The sequence below is a fragment of the Larimichthys crocea genome, chromosome VIII, assembly GCF_000972845.2.
Source record: "Larimichthys crocea isolate SSNF chromosome VIII, L_crocea_2.0, whole genome shotgun sequence".
NCBI classification, from domain to species: Eukaryota; Metazoa; Chordata; class Actinopteri; family Sciaenidae; genus Larimichthys; species Larimichthys crocea.
Window position 1 is genome coordinate 22,778,747 of NC_040018.1, and position 12,335 is coordinate 22,791,081.

General features: G+C 40.3%; 2 long non-coding RNA genes across 2 annotated transcripts; one reads left to right on the forward strand and one right to left on the reverse strand.

Annotated features, from left to right (window-relative positions):
• Nucleotides 1-442: 442 nt before the first annotated feature.
• LOC113746259 (uncharacterized) lies at nt 443-5,441 on the reverse strand. The gene is made up of 3 exons (XR_003462705.1): nt 5,121-5,441; nt 3,547-3,738; nt 443-2,491 (listed from the first exon to the last, which is right to left on the reverse strand). It is a non-coding gene; the product is annotated as an uncharacterized LOC113746259 (long non-coding RNA).
• A 3,078-nt stretch (nt 5,442-8,519) lies between these two features.
• LOC113746255 (uncharacterized) lies at nt 8,520-11,121 on the forward strand. The gene is made up of 3 exons (XR_003462702.1): nt 8,520-8,595; nt 10,213-10,273; nt 10,609-11,121. It is a non-coding gene; the product is annotated as an uncharacterized LOC113746255 (long non-coding RNA).
• The last annotated feature ends 1,214 nt before the right edge of the window (nt 11,122-12,335 follow it).

Genomic DNA, 12,335 nt, shown 5'->3' on the forward strand with positions numbered 1-12,335 from the left:
AGTCCAGTAGCCTCAATACTCTAATGAACAGGCAGAGGGATGTTGACTGAGGACAGATAGGTGACCACAGCTGGCACCAGCAGATCCGTGGATGTGATTACAAGGAACACTGACAGCCTGTGCACGGCGCAGGAGTTTAGTTCCACTCTCATATTTATGTAAACCCTGCAAGTCGGTCTAAGTGACAGTGTTGGCTAAATAAAGAAACGACAAGGATGATACCACAAAGACAGCAGCAGACGGCTCAGACAGACATCTGGGAGGCTGAGAGAGAAAAACAAGGCCAAGCGCCCACACTGTGTTTAACAGTGCTGTTAACGTGAGTGGCCATCTCTGCCTTGACTTTAAACAGAATACTATTGAAAGGAAGATCCATTAAATATGGAATTTCAGTCCAATTTGTCTTCAAAAGGGGCAAAAGAGCTCATTATGTGGGCGCTGCTCTTTCTTGACTATTAGAAAGAGACGTTAGTCATGCCTGCTTATCTCACAACCTTATGAGCACAGGATTAAAAGATCAAAGGCTGACTTAGGTTTAATAATATAGAAAATGTAAGCTCCTTTTTCAGATGCATTTGGACTGCGCCTTTTATCCATTCTCAATGCTTAGATCAAAATGTTGAAAATTCATAATCATTTTATTCACTGTCCAATGCGAAATTTATGTCTGCACCTCTCATATCCAGAGTGAGGGTTGATGTAAGCGGGTACTGATCTATTTCAAAGTGGACCCTTTAAGACCTTCAAGCCAATTCCCTGTTGATTACACAGGCTTCAAGACTGACAGAAATAAACACAGAGCTAAGTTTCAAGAGAACTTTGAAGTACACTAGACTGAGAGCAGAGACGTTCTGCCTGCCAGAGCTGGACAGCGACTTCTGACTTAATGAAAATATTCTGTAACCACTCAATTATACACTTGAAGGTTTTAGGGGTTAGAGAGTGATGCAAACACAATGGCTCCAAAAAGAAAAAGAAAAAAAAAAGCCAAAGTCGGGAACTTTATGTTCCCAGTAGCTGTGGACCAGTGTAACGAGGATGTGCGTTTCTGGCACAAACTTCAGAGAGAGAAACCAGCTTTGCTGTCTGTCTGATCGCCTCATGCTCATTATTCCCTGAGGAGAATGTACTCCACAACAAAAGAGGACACTGACATGTAGCAGACAGTGCACTGCAAAAAGTGCCCCTTTTTGTTATTCAGTTGTAAATTGACAATATTCTTAAAAGTGAAAGATCTGACAGCTTCACTTGTTTCCGATTCAGTTTAATCTGTTTCAAAGTGTTCAGTGTACAGTACTGTATGTGGCTTCGTCCTCCTTAAATGAAGCACAAAAGAACAAGAATTACTGCACTACAACTAGCATAAAACCATGACACTCGTTGGTAAAAACTACACGTGTATAAATTAGGCTCTGTGACTGTGTCTGTCTCTGACTACACAGACAGACTGGAAGCAGTTCTGCCGCTGAGAATAAATCTAAACTCATTTATAGCCTTGGACTCCGAGCAGCATCTAAACAATGTGCTGTTAATACACTCACTTTTTTTCTAAGTGGGTCCATCCGGTCTGGCTTGCATGCCAGCGTCCACATGGTCCTTTTGATGATTTTTATGGACTGAATTTGGTCTTGGTGAGAGCAAATGTTTCATGTCCTTCAAAAGCCAGAGAACCAGACAGCACAACAACAATTTGAACAACTCAGCACCAGGTTTTTCATGGTCACAAGAATTTCCAGAATAATGTGACTTTTTACTTAGATTACACTGTAAGAGGTCTGTCACATAAAAAAAATGACAATACAAATTAAATACAATGTTAAAGACATTTTTTTTTATGAATTTTCTCTTTGTGTATGTCTGAAAATAGAATTTTTTAACATCTGCAGGTGCTGTAACTGATGAAATGAAAAGTTTATTTCCTGTCATGTTCACACCTTTATGCTACATAAAGACAGCAAAACAACAAAACAGCTCTTTATGAAAGTGGCTGTTTGTGACAAATATCCCATTTATTTGAGAGCGATATGAAACTGACCTTCTAAATTTTAGCAGCAAACTTAAAAACAAGTTAAGGAGCAACATTTATGAGACATCTGTTTTTTATTTTTATGCTTATTTCACTCTGCAGTCTAACAAAAAAAGATTGAGATGGTAATAATTTCAATTTTCAACAACTTAATATAAAATACTACTGAATACTCACTTTTAAAGATCATCAATTCATGATGATCAGAGGAATCCAAAAGCAGCTTTCTGATTTATATTATTACTATCCACTTCTATTATCTTTTTAGTGTTTTTCCACATTTTCCCACAACTCGCTGGAGGTATCTAGGCTAACTTGAGTATTTAAATCTGCACTAATAAACATATTTATAGGTGTTTTTGGTCAAATTTACCATCTGTAAAGTCACTTAGTGACAAATCCACAGATCTCTACAGTTCCCCTGTTCTGCATTGTATCCAACCAGAGCAGCTGCTCAAAACAAAGCTGAAAAGAAAGCAAATATCAGACTTACATTAACCAAGTGGACAGGCACACGCTCAATAATTATTTTATGTTAAAATGTCAACCATAACGTAATAAGACATGAAACAAGCCTCATGTTAAGATATTAAAATTTTGAATTTAGTAATCACAGTAACACTCTGACGTTATTCTGACATTTGACGGTCGGCTTGTTCGCTGTCTTTCTGGGAGTTAGATGGAGGGTTAATAGCAGTTTGGTCTCTGCATTCAGAGAGACTTTCCGATACATGTTAGCTTGGTGTATCGGCTTAAGGAGGCACTTTGCCTCTACTCAACCAAATGTGGAGTAATGGGACTCCAGTTCCATGTTATGTGTTCTTAGCTGGCTTGCTTACTTTGAACACAAGTGTGCCTTCATTCAGGAGTCATTTACGTGAACATTTTACTTCTACTGGTATTTGCAATTAATCAAATATCTAGAATTTTTTTTATCCTATAACAAAATCTGGGGTGTATCCTAAATATGTATGGCCTATTTATTTGTTTATATGTGCAACTTCCGCAAGAATGACTTGCTTTTAATGACTTAGTTTTTACCAGGTTATCCACTTACAACAGAAAGAAATCACTGTAGAGGGTTGGATGTTATCTCATATCGTAGGAGATGAGAATGTTAATGTCCCCCACCTCACCATCCATAATTTTGGCTTTCTGTTGATTTAAATGTCTATGCCTTGACATACCTTTATCATGTATTTGCATTTTGATGATAGTTGTTGTTGATGTAGCTGATGATAAAGATAAAGGGGTGAAGTCTTTGTTTTAGCTCCGTGGGACTCAAACCAAAATCTGACATTTAATGTTGATGATTTAGATAACTGAAAAATTATGTGCCATTAAGCCCTATTGCTGCACTGAAAATATCTCAACTTAATGTCATGAGATCAAAACAAAATGAACCCAGAAACGCAACATCCTGTGCCAAAAAATGCTGTTTTTAAACATTTCAATCCTGTTTTAGGGTGGATCTTGAATTTCTTGGAGTTAGTTAATGGCCAGCAGTCTTAAGATCCAACCTGCCCTTGTAGCTCTTGAACTTTGGGTCATTGGTGATGTGGGAGAGCGGCGTTCCCTCTTCTTCTTTGGTCTTAGATAGACTTGGATTCATTAAGATAAGAAGCAGACCAAAACACGCTTGCAGTTATCTTCAATCCCTCCATAGCCTCACATCTGGTCGCCCCTTGGAGAGCAGACATGCCAACAAAAGCCTGCAGACCAGACGTGCAGAAAGAAAAAGGGGGTCATTGAGTTTTTATCATACCAAACATTCATTTACCCTCATCCATATTACATTTATCAGTGCACATTCTTGTGGAGCGTTTCATCCAAAGAAATGTCCATCCAGCCCCGGCAGTGGTTGTCTCATCTTGATCCTAAACTGAAAGTAGCTGGACAGGAGAGGGTACATGTAGTACTGGTGGCAGCGGGTTCAGTCTGTGTGCTCGGAAGGCCTGTTCTGCAGGTTGTGGTGTGAGTGAGTGGAGGAAGAGCATAGAGACAGGCCTGGCTGGAGATCATTAGAGCTCGTTAGTGTCCCCGCTGCCTGGGGCCTGCCGAGGGGCCTCCATTTGGGGAACCTCTCCTCTCCTCTGATCCCACTGAGAGTGAAGCAGCATGTAAGGGGGACTGCAGGCAGGGACAGCGGAGAGTTGAAGGGGAGGGCGATGGGGGTCTTTGCGACTTACAGTATAACAAACCCTGGAGACGTCCCAGCAGATCTGCAGGTCTGACTTTCATCTGCTTCATCCCCAAGGCCATTAGACAGTTTAGCTGGGAAACGGCTGCTAAAATATACATCTGTCTGAGTGTCAGCACATACCAGCTCTCCTCTGTCTGCGTGCCGCCGCTAGTCAGTTCAATATTTAAATCATCAGTCTCCATAAGCGTTTGATGTCAGCAGTGGCGTATCCAGGACATTTTTACCGGGGTGGCCAGGATGGGACACAAAGCTAGTGTGGGGTGGCCATGGCATAGTGGAGTTTAATGCCATGTACGCAGCCGACCACAGTTCAAATCCAAGTCCTTTTCTGCATGGCACATACCCTCTGTCTCCCATAATTTCCTGTCTCATAAGTGTTAAATAAAGGTGTCTATTCTATTCCTGATGTGTAGTGGGTTTTCATTCTGCGTGCTGTGTTTAAAGCGTGCCTTAGAAACTAGCGAAGCTAGCCGATGTGTAGTGGGTTGTCACTGAGTTACATTAGAGGTGAACCTGATGTTGCGACCCTCCAGAAAGAAGCCTGTTCCCCCGACCGGCATCTCCCCGTCTGATTGGAGCCCCCCACATGTTTTATGAATCCAAGTCTTCTAATCCAAGTATTATTATTTTATTATTGTTCTTCTGTCTTTTACAACTGTTTGAACTAATGATGTTTCAGACGGTCATGATTGTATAACTGAAAACACATTCAGCTTTAATGTGAGCCTACATGGAAAATTCAAACTATCCCAGCATGACTTACCATCATGTGCAGGGGGAGCTGACTGCCCTTGCCCTTCATCACTACTGCCGTACCTACTTAGGACTAGATAAAGTTTTCCTACACATTAAGAGGGAACTACGATATAAATAAACATTACATTACCATACCTCCGACGGATTTCACCGGTTTATCCAGTAGTTGAAGCTCCTTTCACGGACCTCTTCAGCAGCTGCAGCAGTAACGTTGTGCGTTTCATCGGTCACCTGACACTTGACCTGTCTGGCCATTGGCCAAACGTACGCTGAACAGAGATCAGCTGTCACAGCCTCAGTATGACCATTACTGTGATACTTCAAAATGTAAATCTGGCTCTGAATCAGTTGATCGGCTGTCATCATTGATTGACAGCATTTCTCTTGTTTCTCGTGTTGACGAACTTGACCAACTACCTATCAGATCTGGGGTGGCCGCAGGGGTGGCCAATGAGATTTCAGGGGTGCAGGCCACCCCCCAAAATCGCCACTGTTAGTGTGAGACATTTTTGTTGCCACACAGCACAAATGCCGGTAAATATCCACAGAGCCTGGTCTGTAATATCTAACGTGAATTTTAAACATAAATGCTAATGTCACATTCGCATTTTCTTACAAAGTTCACAGCGATTCCTAGTAGTGGATGAAATACATTTAAACACATTTTTGTTAAAAATCTTCACTTAAAAAAAACACAATTTAAGGAGGAGGAAAGAAGACTTCGAGTTTTAAGACGACGCGATGTTTGAAACAAGCGGTATTAAAGAATATGAAGCAGCAGGTAGCAGCTAGCGGTGCTGCTAAGGCTAAAACAACACAGAGTGGATGATTGACACCTGTCACCTGTCGACCAATCAGAGTCAGGAGAATCTATTAGTACCGCCCACATTCACCTTTGACCCATCAATGACGATCCAGAATGAAGTAAACCCAAAGGTAGTATATCGCAGCAAGAGGTCACACTTCACTGTCAACGCCTCTTTGTATTTATGTAACAACCAGGAGCTTCGTGACTGATTCAAACTAAAGCAGAGACATAGCAGGAGACATTAGCAGCGTTTTTTACTGCTGGAATAGAACTTTTGACACGAAACAGCAAAGATAAGACATACTGTGTCGTTTTGTGGATTTTTTTTGCTACTCTTTGGGGGCTAGCTCGCCGAGTTTTCATCGCACAGTGATGAGACACATATCTTTGTAAGATATATTTATATTTTTTCCCCCGGCGCGCCTCCCCTGAAGTCTTCTGGCGCCCCCCAAGGGAGGCGCGCCTCACACTTTGAAAACCGCTGACATAGGTAATAGACTGATTATCATAAAGCCCCCCTAAATGTCGAATGGTAATTCTATTTCCAGTGTTAAATATAAGTAATTTTCACATGCACTGATAAAATGCCATAAGGGATGGAAGAAGGGATGACCATTTTAGAAGAGGGATGATTTTGACCATTTTTCCCCCAGGGGGGATGGCATCCCCCCCATCCCCCCTCAACTCGAGTACTGCATCTAACTGTGAGCCTCGCTGGACTCCAGTGGCGTATCCAGGACATTTTTACCGGGGTGGCCAGGATGGGACACAAAGCTAGTGTGGGGTGGCCATGGCATAGTGGAGTTTAATGTCATGTACGCAGCCGACCACAGTTCAAATCCAAATAAAAAAAATATTAACTCCAAACAAAGTACATACTGCAATGTTATGTAAAACAAAACTCTCATTGTTTTACATGTTTTACATAACATTGCAGTATGTACTTTGTTTGGAGCTAATATTTTTATTTGATTTATGTTACAATTGTTTATGCACATTTTTCATAAGTTACTTTATGAAAATGCATTGTTTTAATATTATATTGTTTTTAAGCATTGATTTAAATGAATACATTTATGCTGAATCAAAGCCAATGTTTCAGTGTATATCTTCATCAGGAACATGAATACTGTCTGGGCTGAAAACCACTTTTTGCACATTTTCAAAGATCACAAGGCATCCTATAGAATCCTATTATTCAGTCACCATCATGTGTACTTTACTAATTTAAATGCCATCTTGTCATTAATTAAAAACACATCTGGCAAAGAACAAATCAAAAAAGTTTTGGTTTGTTCTGTTGCCTGGATTGCTGTGTTTTAATATAGCCACAAGATGTCGTTTCAATTAGTAAAGCAAACAGGTAACAATACAGGTGACACAGATGATGAGCTGATGGCTGATAATGTTATTCTATAGGATGAGTTAAGAGCAGTTGAGATTTTTCTAATCTAATCTAATTTGTGAAGAGATGAGGACTTTAATCCACTACAAGGAAATGGCTCTTAGAAAATTTCTACCCTATCCTGAACACATTTTACTAAATAACCAGATATACGTGAGGACTGTGATAATGGGAAATGAAATTTAAATAATGACTTTTTTATTTTTTTAACCAGAATAGACACCTTTATTTAACACTTATGAGACAGGAAATTATGGGAGACAGAGGGTATGTGCCATGCAGAAAAGGACTTGGATTTGAAGTGTGGTCGGCTGCGTACATGGCATTAAACTCCACTATGCCATGGCCACCCCACACTAGCTTTGTGTCCCCATCCTGGCCACCCCGGTAAAAACGTCCTGGATACGCCACTGCCCCCAAAATCGCCACTGGATGTCAGCTCTTAACGAGCTCTGTCTCTAACACTGACTGTGGACGGAGCAGCTGTTTACTGTCAGGGATGGAAAATGCCGCTTCCATTGTTTCGTCATATGTCGATAAGATCCAATGAGACTACTTTGTTTGAATAACTGCATAAAGGGCTGCAAGCAATGTGCGTCTATTTCATTCTTTCAGCAATTCTGATGACATTTTTGCCAATACTGGATTTCTGTCAGAATCAAAGCATTTTTGTCGCATATATATATCAGTTGATGCAAATCAGCAGGAAGCTCTCAGATTGTATCAGTGCAAGTATTTCAGTTTACTCAAGGCAAGATTATTTCAGCTTTGCATAGTGACAGTTAATGGAATTGCATGCATTGTGTGTTGCAGGTAACAGTAGGAATTATTAAACAGCTTATTTTTAATAAATTCTTTCAGGCCTGGGAGGTTAAGTCTGTTCTCAGTTCAGTCAAACACTCGGCTTGTGCACAGCCTAATGAATAAAGTTCCATTAATACAAAATTACCCTAATGTGTTATTTTAAGTAGATCATCATATTGATTCCTCAATCCGAACACAAATAACTTATTGCAGAATGAATATTAACTGCAGTGTCTGTTCAGCAGTTTGTCTCATGTTTCGTGTCACCTCTCATGTTACCGTCATACGAGTGGAGGATTCATGAGGCTTGAGGCTACATGGGAGCGTGTGTGTTCACATTTGGCTATGCGTGCAAATGTGTTTCGTGTGACGCACGCGCTCATTTGTTCAGAGTCCGCTGAGTCGCTCTCATGCCCCCTAAACTCTGACATTCAACATATAACCCCCTACTGCTCTGCTGTCTTACACTATATAACCTTTGACCCGTGTCAGCATGAACCTTTTTGCCATTTTCCACAGAAGCTGTCAGCAGGAGGTCTGATCTACACGTGTCTTCATGAGCTCATGAAGACAGGCATGAGGTCTTTAAATCAGTAAGCAGAAAAAGGTTTGCAGGCCTGTATCAGCATACTGTTTATATAGAGAACCATATGTCATGTGGTGATCATTTTAATCTTAACAGCTATATAAAAGCATGATCACACATTTTTTATATAAATGCTGCCTGCTAACTCCTTCAGTGTTAGCGCCATTTATAAATTCATGTAACACTACAGTACATAGATTTATTTTAAATCTTTTTGCTAAGTTTCAAAGGTGGTGTTACATTGACAAAATATTCAACAAAATAAGACCACAAAGATTGTGAAGTCCAAAAGGCTTTTTCTTTAAAACTGCTCTAATCAATATTTTAAGCTATGTTAGTGGTGTGGCTAGCGGGATTGCAGGGTTGGAGATTCAGTTCTGACTATTAAAATAAAACTTGCATTTCAGAGACAATAGAGACAATATCTGAGATTACATTGTTATTAGTCACAATTCTAAGCCAATTTTGCCTAGTCCCTGGGGAGAAAGAGTGAATTACATTTTACATCATATCTAAAACTAACTGTGCCAGATGGTTTGTTACACAGAACCGATTGGAAAGTCGTCGTAAACCTTGTGTAAAATGGCAGACATAAAATTATTTGGCAGGCGAGTGAATGAACCATTTGTCTATCACTATGAGAATTTGATTAATTCAGTCCAGTAACATTTAAAAAGTCTAGTAGTGCCACACGATTAAATCATTGTATCGCCACTCTAGATAGCAGAGGGCTAAACTGGAAGTTAGGGACTCGGCGACACTTGCCTGGCAGAAGTCTAGTGCACCTCTGTTCTCTATATGCCAAAGCAGATGTGGAATACTCATTTTTAGCCCGCAAATTGAAACTTTTATATATACATGCATTGTTAAACCACACCTGTAGCTTGTGCCAGACCTGCCAATAGTTCATCATAGTATATGGATTGGTCTGAATAATTGTGTTCAGCTTGAAGCCTGGAAAGATGGATTCTGGCGTGATGGAACCCTAATCCTAAACGCTAACCCTGTCTCACAAGGTTAAACGATATTTGTAATGTAAGAACAATTCTAGATATCTTTAAAGAACATTGCCACTAGTAAGAATTTTGTTATTGATATCAACAATGGGCATTTCCACTAGTAAGAATTGAATTGTTTGTATTAATAAACATTTTGATGATTGAGAATTGAGTTATAATTATCAATAATGGGAAAGACAAAATTCCATTATGCATATGTCGACTTGGAATTATCATATGTCAACATTCATGGTCTATGGGGGAAATACTTTTTGGGCTGCAGTACTGTTTTCATAACAGTACTGCAAGAGGGCACTGGGACAAATGGGAGCTCATCATGATCAACCCACAGAGAATTAATCAACTGCATGAGCTCTAAGGAGCATTTTACCTTACGAGTTTACCATCTCTCTTTTGGATTTACAGCATACAAGTTTTGGTTCTCTCTCACAGTTCTTATCAGTGTTGTCCCCAGCCACAACAGGCAGATGTTATACACACTGTAAGCATAGCATAGCATAGCAGTTAGCAAGCATAGTGGAGCATTTAGAGGCTAAAGAGACAGATAGGAGGAGTTGAAGCAAAAGAAACCAAAAAGGAGTGACTGAGTGACTTCTATTTCGCAGGTTGTCAGAGTCACAACTTCAAATAAAGACTGATGTTATGCCGTGTCTGCTGGATGTGGAGGTAACAAGTCTGTTTGTCAAATCAACTTTTTAATGTGATAATATTCCCTTGTTATGTTTGCATTGCTCCCAATTGCCCCCAAAAATCAATTATTCATTTAGATATACCAGAGAGACTCGGAGTGAAGGAATTTTTTATTTATACTCCTGAATGAACCACTAAAACTAATCTGGTTTTGAAGAAACTTGAGTTGTGAGTTCACTGAATACATGATTATCATCCCAAAAATCTACAATTTCCCTTTGACCTACTTTGGCCCCTTTTGTGAACCCCCAAACCATCCCTCTGACACCTCACTCATCCTCTGCACGCTGCACACGTTGCCTCCTTTTCAGGAGAGTATCATCCCAACCCTCAGTAGGATCTCTCCCCCTCTGTGGACCTCCCCTGGGCAAAAGAGAAGATTAAAACAAACAGGACTTTAATCAGTGGGCCCCGTTTCTCTCTGCTCAGCTGCCGACAGAAGGAGCCCTCTCCAGGAAGGCTGCCTCAAATCAAAGCTTCCTGCTCGCCACTTGCTGCTTCGCCGATCCGTATCACAACAACAAAACCAGCAGAAACAATTATTTATTCCTTTTGATGTGGGTTTTGAAGTTACCCCACCTCTTCCACTATGCACCCCCATCCACCCCATCCTCCTTCCTCCACCCCTCCTCTTCCTTGCCCTGCCCCTCCAGCTTTTCTGTATCTTTTATTCCCAAGGAAACAAGGTCATGCCAGCTTCTCCGTAAAGGAGGCTGCTTTGAAGGAGCAGCAGTTCCAGTACCGGCTTTTTCTTATTTTACACCAAGGAAAGTGTGTCGCTTGAGAAAAAGCTGACGAGTTGCTTCGTTTAACTTAACTGCCACCCTGCTGAGTGTGTCAGGTTGTAAATGTCACTTTCACGGTGTAATGTGCTGCACATTAATGAAAATTTCATTGAATTTGTGGCAGTTTAGTGGCATAATGTGATTATTCACAGTTACTTCAGCAATCATTTTTCTAAAAAAAATCAAATGAGAGAAAATTGTGGATTACTTGTTCTTTGTTGCTATAAATTGAAATGTTCATATACGAACAGTTTAACAATTGTTCTAACTGCATCTGTCATTTGAAGATGCAAAAATGGAAACTGCTTGTAACCTGAAAGAAATTACTGTCAGAGGAATAAGGAAAAAAGTTTACTGTAATCCTGCCTCATGTAATCCCTCCCTCCTCTTTCAGCTCAGTGCTTGTGTGTTGGATGAATGTGGTCCGTATAGACGCTATGAGAAGCCTTTTTTAGAAAGCAGAGAACAAGGTGCTGAGATAGTAGCAGATCTGAACGGTGTTTCTGTCACTGCAGCAGATCACAGTTAACCTTTTCTTATATTCAAAGTGTACCAGTTGAAAACAATCTCTCAACAGGACTGAAATGTCTGAGAGCTGCTGCTTTTCAGCTCTGTATACCACAACATCTGCTAAAGCTGTTGGATAACTCTGCAGCCTCATCAAAAGGCTTGGCAGAGAAAGAGCTCCTCAAACGCGCAGATGGTAATCATGTTTTTATCATTTGCTGAAAGTTGTGATCCACTAAATTCATTTAATTGGTGGGGGAGGTCATATAATTCCACCTTAAATGTCTGCCAAGCTGATTTTTACAGGTCACATATTATATGCTCTGAAAAACATCAGGGGAATTGTGGGTGGTTTTTTTAGCTCAATATTGTCATTTTGGATGCATGTCCCCATGGCACATGGTTTCATGGTCGGGTGGTTCTGTCTCACATTTTCACCACTTTTTAATGAACTGAGAGATTCCTGGTCTAAAACTGCCTATAACCTATCAATTACGAAGTTCATTGGATTTTTTTAATAACCTCAAACATCAGATTCATCTTTAGATTACTCTTTAAATCACAGTGGCAATCTGAAACTCATTAGGAACGTTTCAATCATTTCCAAAATTGGCTTCATCTTCATGCAAGGAGTGTCTTTCCAAAACTGTCAGTTTTTAGCTGAAGGAAAATATTGCCAAACACTCTGCCAAGTTGACAAAATACAGATCATCATGTTCTCATGAAAATGGTTGTCTGTATGTGCC